At 45.8% G+C, this 12402-nt stretch overlaps 2 protein-coding genes across 4 annotated transcripts in view; both read left to right on the top strand.

Moving 5' to 3' along the window:
- SEC61B (SEC61 translocon subunit beta) overlaps positions 1 to 12402 on the top strand; it is a 1118247-nt gene that overhangs the window by 677367 nt on the left and 428478 nt on the right. The window lies entirely within an intron of this gene.
- INVS (inversin) overlaps positions 1 to 12402 on the top strand; it is a 426566-nt gene that overhangs the window by 2851 nt on the left and 411313 nt on the right. The gene's annotated exons all lie outside the window — the stretch shown is intronic.

The following is a 12402-nucleotide window of genomic DNA, read 5'->3' as shown; positions in this document are numbered from 1 at the left end:
TTCTTATTTTGAATATTCCGAGTGGGCTAGCAGGGAGATAGGGAGCGCGTGCAACCGCTCGTTCTCCCCCGACATTCAATATCACCTTCGCCGGCCTCCGCTGAGGAAAGCCTTTGCCGGCATTTCCTCTCGGCATCAAGGAGGCGCAGCGGCGGGCGGAGAGAGGGAAGGGGGGGCAGCGGCATCCCTCCTGGCCTTGGCGGGCCGCCCAACCCTCCCCACCTCCTGCAAACGCGGCGGGGGGAGAGCGAGGAGCCGGTTCCGGCGGGCGCGGGGCTTGGCTGGCTGGCGGGGGGAGCGCTGCTGGTGGTGCGGAAAGGCCGAGGGGGCCCTGGCGCCGCGGACCGGCTGAAAAGCCCCAACGGCCCGGTCCCGGTCCGCGGACCGGCGGTTGGGGACCTCTGATATAGGGAATAAACATAGAATAATGCAATAGGGAAGCCTATTAAAAACAGTTTGAGGTTTTAAAGGAAGATATGATGAAGGATATCTTTGTAAAACCCTTTGTAAGGGCTTTTTTGTACATTCACGAAATAGGTCAGATTAAGATTTAGCAGGTAATTGTTGTTGTAGACAAGCTTCTTGGGACTAAGCTAAGGGCCTTGGGGGAGGCAAAAAAATTAACGATATAATCAGAAAGAAGTCATACCTGTTAGTAAATTTTATTGTGTTTTCTATACAAAATAAGAACCTTGGAGACTTGCTAAATCACTCTTTAACTGTTTTACAAGTGAAGTGCAAATTAATAAGTTTTTTAAACATGAAAATAATAAATGATTCAATGTATTTAGATATCACATTAGTGATTGCTTGGTATTTTCCTATCATATGCAGTCTATAGAAAGTAAATAGATTGCTGGAATATGTGGAAATGTAGTTATAGAACACAGGATTCTACAAAAAAACCCCATGGTGAATGCCAATCACCTAGAATTTTTTTTGCAGCCCTAGAAGGTACATTTAAAACACTTCACCGAGGTCCAAGAAAACATCGAACAAGGCATCATTCCACAGATCAGAAGAAGACAGAAACAGAATCAAGTTACAACAGAAGACAAAGCAGCCCTCGGAAATGTAACAAAGGATCAGATCATCTTCATCCTATCTGCAGACAAAGATCAAACCACAGTGATTGTGGACAAGGCACAATACCTACAAAAAGCAAAACAAATACTGAGGACAAAGAAACCTACATCCCTGTGAACACCATTAGAAACATTACAAATGAATTAACAGAAAAGGCTTGGGTATCTCATAAGAAGAAACCAACGGAGAGGGGCGGCATACAAATCTAAATAATAAATAAATAATAAAATAAACACTCCATTAACTCCCCACTACAGTTCTTCAAATAATCAGGGATATAACTATAAATGAAGATGAAATCATGGTCTTATATGATATTACAGCCCTTTTCTATAGATACAGAATTAACCAAATAATTCACAACCACATTGCTTCACAGTACATCTGACTTAATACACAAAAATCAAAACACTCAGGATTATAGATCTCATAAACCTCTGTCAATTGAAACTTACTTCCAATTTGATGGCCAAATATACCAACAAATTAAAGCAACACTCATGGGATCACCATTTTTAAGACTTATAGTGGAGGTTGACATGCAATATCTAGAAGCTATAGCGCTTCACAAATACAACTGAAAATATGGATCAGATATGTAGATGACACCTTCACCATAACAAAAAAGATCAATTAGAAAACATCCACAGAACTATTAATAACTTTTTAAAAGGAATCCGGTTTACTGAAAACAACAAATCGCTACCCTTTCTGGACATCCTGATCAGTGGAGACCAGAATGGCAAACTAGAAATGTAAGTCTACAGGAAAGCTATTCATACTAACCCAATGCTCCACTACCAAGGCAACAATCCAACCTCCCACAAGAGAAGATGTGTAAGGACTTTATTTAGATGGGCATAACACACTGTGGCAACCCAGAACAACAGAAAAAGGAAATAGCACATCTCTACAACATATTCCAACAAAATGGATATCCATACAACTTTATTAAACAGTCCCTGACTACTCAATGCAATCCAATCCAATACAACCAATATAAATCCTGAAATTAGCCATCAGTAAACAGCCCAAACAAAGAATCTCTAAGACCATCCTCAGCCACACAGAGAAGCAAGTCACCAGAATATAAACTGACAGCAAACAGCACTTCTTACTAGCACTGATGATGTTACCTAGTTTGAGTAATGAAATGTCTGCAAGAAAACAAAGTCAAAGAGCCACCAAGAGACTACTATAACCAATGGAATCAGCATAGCCCACAAGCCAAATAAAGCCCTTCAAAACATCCTAAGCAAACCGAAAGACAAAACAACTCCATAAGAAAAAAACAGGTAATTTACAACATGTAATGTGAGAACTGCAGTAACCACTATGTAAAACAAACAGGCACAAGGCTGCAGAACTCATCCATGAACACCAACTGGCAGTCAGAAAACATGACAAAAATAATTTCACAACATACAGACAGATTTAATCATAGTTTCAATTGGGAAAATGTGATAGCCCTGGACTAGGCCAAATCAAGAATGCCACGAGATTTCTAGAAGCCAGCGCTCAGGCAAATTTGCTATCAATAAAATACATATACATTAACAACATCTATAGATTATGCAGAAGAAACAATCAACCAGTCCAAAAGAGAACAAAAAGACTTCAGCACTTCTCCACCAGTAATCAGCATCCATATCAGCATAAATCAGCTCCAAGATTAACTTTAAACCAGTGCTTCTCAATTACATTCTGTTATCCTCCCCACAAAAAAGAAGTAAACATTTTGCACACACCCCACCCCAACTCTCTGGCGGGACAATTGTTTCCAATAGTTGGCATGTTTTCACTGAAAAAGTAAAGCGACTAATCAGCATGAGGTGTAAGGTGTTTAAGTCATGCCTTAATTTATTTGGCTTCATGCTGTCCGCTGCCAACATTTTTATACACAGTGGGGGGGCAGAGTCAGCTACGGAGCCGAGTGGACGGTGTGGAGCACAGCTCCATGACATACTGTCACTTTTCAGATGTTCGGTCGGCCTCTTGAAGGTCGCAGATCCCATGAGGAGGGATCTGAAGACAGGAGTGCTGATAGCCGATTTTGGGTCAGCGGCCCGATTGGCAGACCAGGGATTTTCCCAGAAAGAATGAGCATCTTAGAGAAGGAGCATCATGGCGACCTGATGCACTCCCGGCTGGAGGATTTATGAGCAATAAGCTGGTGGGGCGATTGTGATGACAAGATCTGACCAATATACTCACCAGGATTCTGATTGCTACTGATACAGAGATCGGCGATGAGTTCCTTGGAAATAGAGCTCCTTTGGTGTGTTTATTTGCTGTAAGGGATCTGCGAGGGAGGAGGGAGGAAGCAGCTATCTTTTCCCCCTCCGTCAGCAGTGAGCTAATTTGAGATTGACAGATTAAAAAACAATACCCGCAAGTGATTTACAGTATCATTAAGAAGAAGATTGGGTGCTTTTCCAAAGGAAAAAAAAGAGGGGAAATAAATAAAGAAGTGGCGGATGGCAGTGTTCTCTCTAAAAAATTTTTGGGGTGGGCGGAAAAGTATAGTGTCTGAGCGGCAGTCCCTTTGGGACTGGGCGACACAGAAATAATAATAAAATTTCCCTCTCGGCTTCTGGGCAGGTTTGGAAAACTCTGAGTTGATGATGATTTTTAAGTGAGCAATTGCTCACCTGCTCAGCTTAGAGGGAACTATGGCGGATGGTAGACTGCGATTACATATTTAAGATTGATTCCAGACTGACTTCCTTTTGAACTTGCAACAGATACTGTAGAACAGACTTGTTAAACTGAGAACTTTATAAAGGAAACATGAGACTCTGTATAAGAAGATTTAAACAGACAAAGATCCCTTCAGAACGTTCGCTTTCTATTCGTAATTCTTTATGATCTCTAACTATTTATAGACTGGAATACAAATCTAATCTACACAAAGAAATAACTGAATTGCAAGAACTGAATGAACTATTTTCTAATAAATAATAAGCAACTGTCTAGGTAACTACTAAGTGACTGATAAGTTGTGAACAGGTTTGATTTTTCTGCTTGATCTTATAATTTAATAATTGATTTAACTATATTATCATTAGATTTCTGACTGCATTCGACTACTTGATTAATTTTTGATTACTTGATTACGTGATTAACTAATTAATGAAATGATTAACTTGGATTACTTTTGTTACTACTGATATATTGGTACATAGTTGGATTTATTTTTTATTTATTTACATTTGGCACATAGGGGTATTTATTACTGATTTCGATATATAATATAATATTATTACCATTATTATTATTTACAAAGCTGATAGCTGTTAAGGTAATTGATTTGAATGAATGTAATTGAGATAATAATAATCTATGATATTTTAATAGATTTATTAGATTTATTTACTATCTGTTTATGGTCAAGGTTAATATAATGATATAAACTGGAAGGGACAGAAAAGGATTGGTTGAAGCGGGATTCTTGGTGGAACTATATAAAAATGACAAGTCTATCCAATTTATCCAGACTAGGCTCTGGCAGGAGATTGATAAACCAATCCACCTCTGCAATCCCTAGTCCCTTGACGACATGTTACCTAGAGAAAGATCTAACTCATTTAAGGACTTACAGTCGATGTTGTTAAAAATGCAGGAAATGATGATTAAAAATCATGATGATATTAAAAAGGAAATTGGGGAAGTAAGAAATGATACGAGTGAACTGAAGGAGAGAATACAAAATATGGACACTAAACATGAAATCTTTCAACAACAAATACTTAAACACGAACAAAAGCTCCAAGAGCTAGAGGAAAGAATAGAGCATGACCAGAGACGGATGGATGAGATGAACAAAAGATTAATACAGGCCAATGGGGATCTAGAAAACACAGTGAATCAATTGGAAATGGAAAAAGCCAATCACTATCTTCATTTCCAAAATTTTAAAAAAGAAAAAAGCGAAGACCTTCCTGATGTAATGGCAGATATTTTATCGAAAGCACTAGGAACAGAGAAAGAGGAGATGTTAAATGAGCTAGATGAGGTTTACCGAATTAACACAAACTATGCCAGGCGTCATAGCCTCCCTAAAGAGGTGTACATTAAATTAATCAAAAAATCTGTCAGGGAAGAGATATTACACAGAGCACATGAGGATCCTATTGAGTACAGAGGAAGACAACTAGTAGTCCTAAAACATGTTTCAAAAAGAGTAAGAGGTCTTCGCAAACCATACTTGTTCCTGTCAGCTAAGCTGACTAGGCACAATGTAAATTTTAGGTGGTTGGTTCCAGAGGGAATCTTGGTAACTTGGCATGAGAGAAAGATAAAGATAGATACAATAGAAAAAGCAGAAGAATTTTATGGGGAAATTTCAACAACAAACAAACACCAGAAGATAAAAACCAAAGAGAGCTGAGAGAAATACACAGAACAGATTTAGAAAGGCAAGAACACAGAGAAGGTCAGAAATGGAAACAACAGGAAGAGATAGTAGATAAGATAAGGAAACTGGATGAAAGGGATGGCCATACAGAAGAACCTAAAGAAGTTAGAAGTACAAAAGCAGTCAGATAAAATAAATTCACAAAAAGAGACTAATTTAGGGATTGAACTTTATTCTGTGAACATAAATGGCTTAAATGCACCAAAAAAGGAACACATTTCTTAACAAGTTAAGCAAAAACAACCCAGATATAATAGCTGTACAAGAGGTCCATATAAAAGAAAAATGTGCACACTTACTCAAAAGAAATAAATTGGGAAATTATTTATATCTCTAGCACAAGAAAAAAAGAGGGGTGATTTTTTACATAAATGCCAATACTAAGGCAAATTTAAGATATAAAGATACAGAAGGGAGGATTTTAATGAAGATTCAGAAAAATCATGAATTTATAACTGATTAATATATACGCCTCAAATGAGGGCCAAGAGAAATTCTATAAAAAACTCCAAAATTAAATTAGGGAATTTGCATTTGACTATAAAAACGGTTGTTTTGGGACGAGTGCTCTTTGCCATACAAAAAGAGTGCTTTGTTTATTTTGCATTTTGTGATAAAGAACATTGTTTTGAATTTTCAAAGGTGTGTGTGTGTCTGAAATTAGTATCCTTGAATTTTCGGGAGGTTCCTATCAGAGAGCCCGACAGAACAGTTATTAATATTTAGATAGCTTATACAGCTATTATATACTTATCCGTTAAATTATACATAACATTTGAATATTGGAACACCTGATTTTTCTTTCTCTAGACTAACACTATAGTCTTCTTGATATTTTCATACTAGCAATACTTGTTACTTTGTCATATAATTTGTATTCCCTTATTAATATTTACTACTAACCATCTTTACAAATTCTCTTTTATAATTAATTCTCAAAACTGTATGATCACATTGGACCTCATTTTGAACAAATTCAAGATGTCCTCTTCGACTCAATCTACTATAACAAAATCTTGGAAGAACACTGTACAACCATCGACTCCTGCTTCCCAGCGCACCACAGAAATGGCACTAGCAGAAAAACCATCTACGGCGCCACCCTCACAATCAACACCGACAATCACTTTAAACTCACTCTTTCACATGATGATTAAGATGCAAGAGTCGATAGACCGCAATTACGATGTCCTAACTGGATCTATGGGAGCAATGAAGGAGGACATAAAAAAATAGAAGACCATGTGGGGACACCTTGATGAGCACATGGAAAAACTTGATGGAAGAATGGAAGAAGTCCAAGGGGTACTAACACAGAATGTCCAAAGAATAAAAAACATAGAAGAAACTAACAACAGGGTGGACACGTGGCTACAATTCAATGAGGCAAGAATTGAATACATCAATAAAAATTTAGAAGAATCAATAATTAACCTGGAATTAGAAATATTAGCGTTCTTCCTACGCTTTCAAAATGTTACGGAATCGGAACACCCAGATCTCCCACACATAATGGCTGAGATACTTGCGAACATAACTGACAAGACTCCCCAAGAAATGATTGATCATATAGACAAAATCTATCGAATCTCGACAACTTATGCAAGGCGCCACAAACTTCCAAGGGAAGTTCATATAAGATTTCTCAAACGAAACATCCGAGACGAGGTATATAATATGTCTAAAGAAAATAAGGTATCTTATAAAGGAAGATAAATTGTTGTTCTTCGACAAATACCAAGGCGTGTCAGAGACAAAAGAAAGCCGTATCAGATGATAGTCAACAAATTAAACAAGAACAATATTCCATTCCATTATTCCTGGAGGCATAATGGTGACTCTGATAGATAAAAAATACAAAATCACATCACCTGGAGAAGCAAAGGAATTCTATGACCAAATGTTCAAAACAACAGAAGATATAAGATCAAGAGAAGACGATAATAGAGATAATACCCAGCTATACATCTCCACCCCATGTCCAGTCAACGAAGCAGTGGAAGTGATGTGCCGGTCATAGATCCCTGTAAGCTGAGTTATGCGCCATGGCGCATGTTTTTTTAACCCTGCCCAGGAGCCAATCGCCTACCTTTTGCAAAAGCCTACCTTTGGCGATTGGCTCCTGGACCATCCCCTTAACGTCGCTTCGCCTCGCCACACCGAGTGTCCTTATGTTTTTTTAACCTTTAAGGGGTTAAAACCATCAAGTACTGCATTCCTAGAAAGGGGAGAGAACGGGAGGATCACCGAGTATCTTCTGGGCTCTTCCGAGAGTCGCAGCAGCAACTGGTGGGTGAGTTGAGGACGGGTCGGAGGAGAGGCTGGGAGCAAGAAAGGTTGCTTGATTTCCTCTGCAGCGAGGAAGCAGAGAAGCAACCAGAATATAGAAAAATACATTGGCGGTCCTATAGTCCAACCCCCTCCTCGAGCATGAGAACTTAGAGCCGGCGAAGGTTTTTCTTATTTTAAAGGTTCCGGGCAGGCTGTGAGAAGAACGGAGAGAGAACGAGAGAGAGTGAGAGCAACAGACAGAGCAAGATAGAGAAAAAGTGAGAATAAGAGAGAGAGAGAAAGAGGGGGGGAGAGAGAGAACAAGAGAGGGAAAGAGAGAGAGAGTGAGAGAGAGCAAGAAAGAAAGAAAGAGAGAGATGAGATGAAAGAGGGAAAAAAAGAGTGAGAGAGGAAGAAAGAGAGATGAGAGAGGAAGAAAGAGAGTGAGAGAGAGGAAGAAAGAGAGAGATGAGAGAGGAAGGGAGTGAGAGAGAGGAAGAAAGAGAGAGAGATGAGAGAGGAAGGGAGTGAGAGAGGAAGGAAGAGAGAGAGTGAAAGAAAGAGAGAGAGATCAAGAAAAAGAAAGAGAGGGAGAGATGAGAGAGGAAGGAAGAGAGAGAGAGAGAAATGATAGAAAAAAGGGGAGAAAAAGAGAAATGAGAAAATGATTGAGGCAGAAAATGACAGGAAAGAGAGAGAAACAGAGAGAAGTGACTCTTGATTTAAAGCATATGGTAAAAGCACTTAAATAATAACAGAAACCCCCCCCCCGAGTCCTCACCTGTTTTTATTAATAGTTTTGCTGGTAGTTTTAGTTTTAATAGTAATGGATTTTGGTTTTTTTCAATTACAGTGGTACCTCAAGATACGAACCCCTCATCTTACGAACAACCCGAGATACGAACCCGGGGTTCAGAAAATTTTTGCCTCTTCTTACGAACTTTTTTCGTCTTACGAATGCCAAACCTGAACTTCCGGGTTCGGCGTTCGAGAGGCTGCTGGGAAGCCCCCCGGCTGTTTTAAAAGGTGACAGCCGGGTGGTGGGGCTTCCCAGCGGCCTCCCGAACGCCGTTCGGCAAAAGTTCGGGTTCGGGAGGCCGCTGGGAAGCCGCACTATGACAGGCAGGGGAAGCGGCGTGGAGCAATGGGAAGCTGAAGCCGGCGGCGGATTGAGCCTCCCTTTGCCCCACGCTGCTTTGCCCTGCCTGTTGTCCTGGGTGAAGTGCTGGGGGGAGGGAGTCAGGAAGGTCCTCCTGCTCCCCCCCCCCAGCCAGGGCGGAGCAGCGTGGAGCAAAGGGAGGCTGAAACCGCCGGCAGCTTCAGCTTCCCATTGCTCCCCGGGCGGCGGCAGACCGCCTTTGTATTTTTGGCTGGGGGGGGAAGCAGGAGGCGCAGGATCGGGCTGGCGGCGGGCATGGGGTGAGGCAGCAGGTCAGCATCCTGGGCGGGTGGACGGTGGGCGAGGAAGCAGGGAAGCTTCTTGCAGCAGCTGCCACAGCCACCGGCTTCCGTGCCGCTCGCCCGCTGCCCGCCAGCCCAGGATGCTGACCTGCTGCCTCGCGGGGAAGCCGGGCAAGAGCGATCTTCTGCCGGCCATGGGCGAGCGGCGGGGAAGCCTCTTGCAGCAGCTGCTACAGCGGAGACATTTGGGGTTTTGGCTGGGGGAGGAGGCAGGAGGTCCGGCCACCCCACCCCAGCGCTTCACCTTCCCCCCCAGCCAAAAACCCAAAGGTCCCCACCACAGCACCCGCTGCAGCCAAAAAGGCAAAGCCGGGCAGTTCCCCAGCCGCCGAAGGAGGCTTAACCCCGCCCCTCTGTCCCACCCATTGCCCGTATCCAGCAGAAGCTGCCACCCGAGCACTCTTGCCCAGCGGGAGGCGAAGCACTGGGGTGGGGGGGCTGTTGGGACACCCCACCCCCACCCCAGCACTTTTCATCCCGCCGGCCAAGAGCACTCGGGCAGCAGCTTCTGCCAGACACGGGCAATGAGCGGGACAGAAGGGCAGGGAGAATCAGGAGGCTCCTTTGGCGGCTACGGGCTGCCTGGCTTTGTGATTTTGGCTGGGGGGGAGGGAGTTAGGAAGGTCCTACTTCTCCCCCCCAGCCAAAAACACAAAGCCAGGCAGCCCCCAGTCGCCGAAGGAGGCTTAACCCCGCCCCTCTGTCCCACCCATCGCCCGTATCCAGCAGAAGCTGCCACCCGAGCACTCTTGCCCAGCGGGAGGCGAAGCACTGGGGTGGGGGGGCTGTCGGGACACCCCCCCACCCCAGCACTTTTCACCCTGCCGGCCAAGAGCACTCGGGCAGCAGCTTCTGCCAGACACGGGCAATGAACGAGACAGAAGGGCGGGGAGAATCAGGAGGCTCCTTTGGCGGCTGGGGGCTGCCTGGCTTTGTGATTTTGGCTGGGGGGGGAGGGAGTTAGGACGGTCCGCAGAGGAGGCAGGGAGAACTTTGTGCCACTTCGGAGCCCGGAGGAGGAAGAGGACGAGAAACCACAGCCACCGCTGTGGCCAAACATTCCTTCGGAGCCCGGCACAAAGCTAACCCCGCCCCCTGTGCAGCCAGAAGGCTCCTTGGGGAAGGCGGCCGCAGGAGGAGGAGGAGGTGGAGAGGCAGGATAGCTTTGCGGCGCTTCGGAGCCCGTACCTTTCCTGCTGCCACTATCTCCTTGAAGGTTTTCCCGACGAAGCGCTGCGCTGGGCTCCAAAGTAGCGCAAAGTTCTCCCTGCCTCCTCTGCGGCCACCTTCCCCAAGGAGCCTCCCGACCGCAGAGCAGGCAGGGAGAGCTTTGCGCCGCTTTGGAGCCTGGTGTGGCTTTGAAGAAAACGTTGGCTGCAGCGGCAGTGACAGCTGCGGCTTCTCCTCCTCTTCCTCCTCCGGGCTCCGAAGTGGCACAAAGCTCTCCCTGCTTCCTCTGCAGACAGGAGGATCCTTGGGGAAGGCGGGCGCAGGAGGAGGAAGAGGAGGATAAGCTGCAGCAGCCCCCGCCGCTGCAGCCCCCCTTTTCTTCGAAGCCGCCTGGGCTTTGAAGCAGCGCAAAGGTATCCTTGCCTCCTCTGTGGACGGGAGGCTTCTTGGGGAAAGTGGCCACAGGAGGTGGAGGAGGAAGAGGAGGAGAAGCCGTAGCTGTCATTGCCGCTGCAGCCGTTTTCTTCAAAGCCACACCGGGCTCCAAAGCGGCGCAAAGCTATCCCTGCCTGCTCTGCGGTCGGGAGGCTCCTTGGGGAAGGTGGCCACAGAGGAGGCAGGGAGAACTTTGTGCCACTTTGGAGCCCAGCGCAGCGCTTCGTCGGGAAAACCTTCAAGGAGATAGTGGCAGCAGGAAAGAAACGGGCTCCGAAGCGGCGCAAAGTTATCCTGCCTCTCCACCTCCTCCTCCTGCGACCGCCTTCCCAAAGGAGCCTTCTGGCTGCACAGGGGGCAGGGTTAGCTTTGTGCCGGGCTCCGAAGGAAAGTGTGGCCACAGCGGTGGCTGTGGTTTCTCCTCCTCTTCCTCCTCCGGGCTCCGAAGTGGCACAAAGATCTCCCTGCCTCCTCTGCGGCCACCTTCCACAAGGAGCCTCCCGACCGCAGAGCAGGCAGGGAGAGCTTTGCGCCGCTTTGGAACCTGGTGTGGCTTTTAAGAAAACGTTGGCTGCAGCGGCAAAGGTATCCTTGCCTCCTGTGTGGACGGGAGGCTTCTTGGGGAAAGTGGCCACAGGAGGTGGAGGAGGAAGAGGAGGAGAAGCCGCAGCTGTCACTGCCGCTGCAGCCAACGTGGCCAGCAGAAGAGGGGCGGGGAGCCAGGCAAGAGTGATCTTCTGCTGGCCATGGGCGAAGGGCGGGGAAGCCTCTTGCATCAGCTGCTACAGCCGCCGGCTTCCCCGCCCTTCGCCCATGGCCGGCAGAAGATCGCTCCGCTCGGTCGGCGGCTCCGGAGAGGCAGGAGCCGAGCGCTGGCCTGCCTTTTGTCCCCCACCGCCGCCGCCTGCTGGCTGCGAGCGCTCTGCCAGGCGGCCAGGAGGCATTCAGGGCGAAGTGCATGGAGGAATGGGAAGCTGAAGCCACCGGCGTTTGAGCTTCCCATTCCTCCACACCCTGAATGCCTCCTGGCTCAAGCAGGCGGCAGCAGACCGCCTTTGTGTTTTCGGCTCGGGAAGGAGGGAGTTAGGAAGGTCCTCCTGCTCCCCCCGAGCCAAAAACCCAAAGGCGGAAGCCTCCCGGTTGTTGTGACAACCTGGCTGCTGGGAAGCCCCCCCCCCCCCGCTGTTTTAAAAGGTGACAGCCGGGCAGCAGCGTTTTTTTGCGGGGGGGGGGGGTCTTGTTGCACGGATTAATTGACTTTACATTGTTTCCTATGGGAAACAATGTTTTGTCTTACAAACCTTTCATCTTACGAGCCTCCCCCTGGAACCAATTAGGTTCGTATCTTGAGGTACCACTGTACTAGGTTCTTTTAATAAAAAAGAAGGGATTTTTTTCTTATTTATTTATTTATTTATTTATTTATTTTTACTTCTATGCCGCCCAGTCCCGAAGGGACTGCTGCTCAGACACTATACTTTTCTGCCCACACCGAAAAAAAATTAGAGGGAACACTGGTGCCGGTGCCTGGAGGCTGTTGGGGCCTGGATGGGTGTCAACAA

The sequence above is a fragment of the Erythrolamprus reginae genome, chromosome Z (assembly GCF_031021105.1).
Source record: "Erythrolamprus reginae isolate rEryReg1 chromosome Z, rEryReg1.hap1, whole genome shotgun sequence".
Classification (NCBI taxonomy): Eukaryota; Metazoa; Chordata; class Lepidosauria; order Squamata; family Dipsadidae; genus Erythrolamprus; species Erythrolamprus reginae.
Note: the sequence above shows the minus strand (reverse complement) of the source record. Positions and strands in the feature narration are given on the sequence as shown.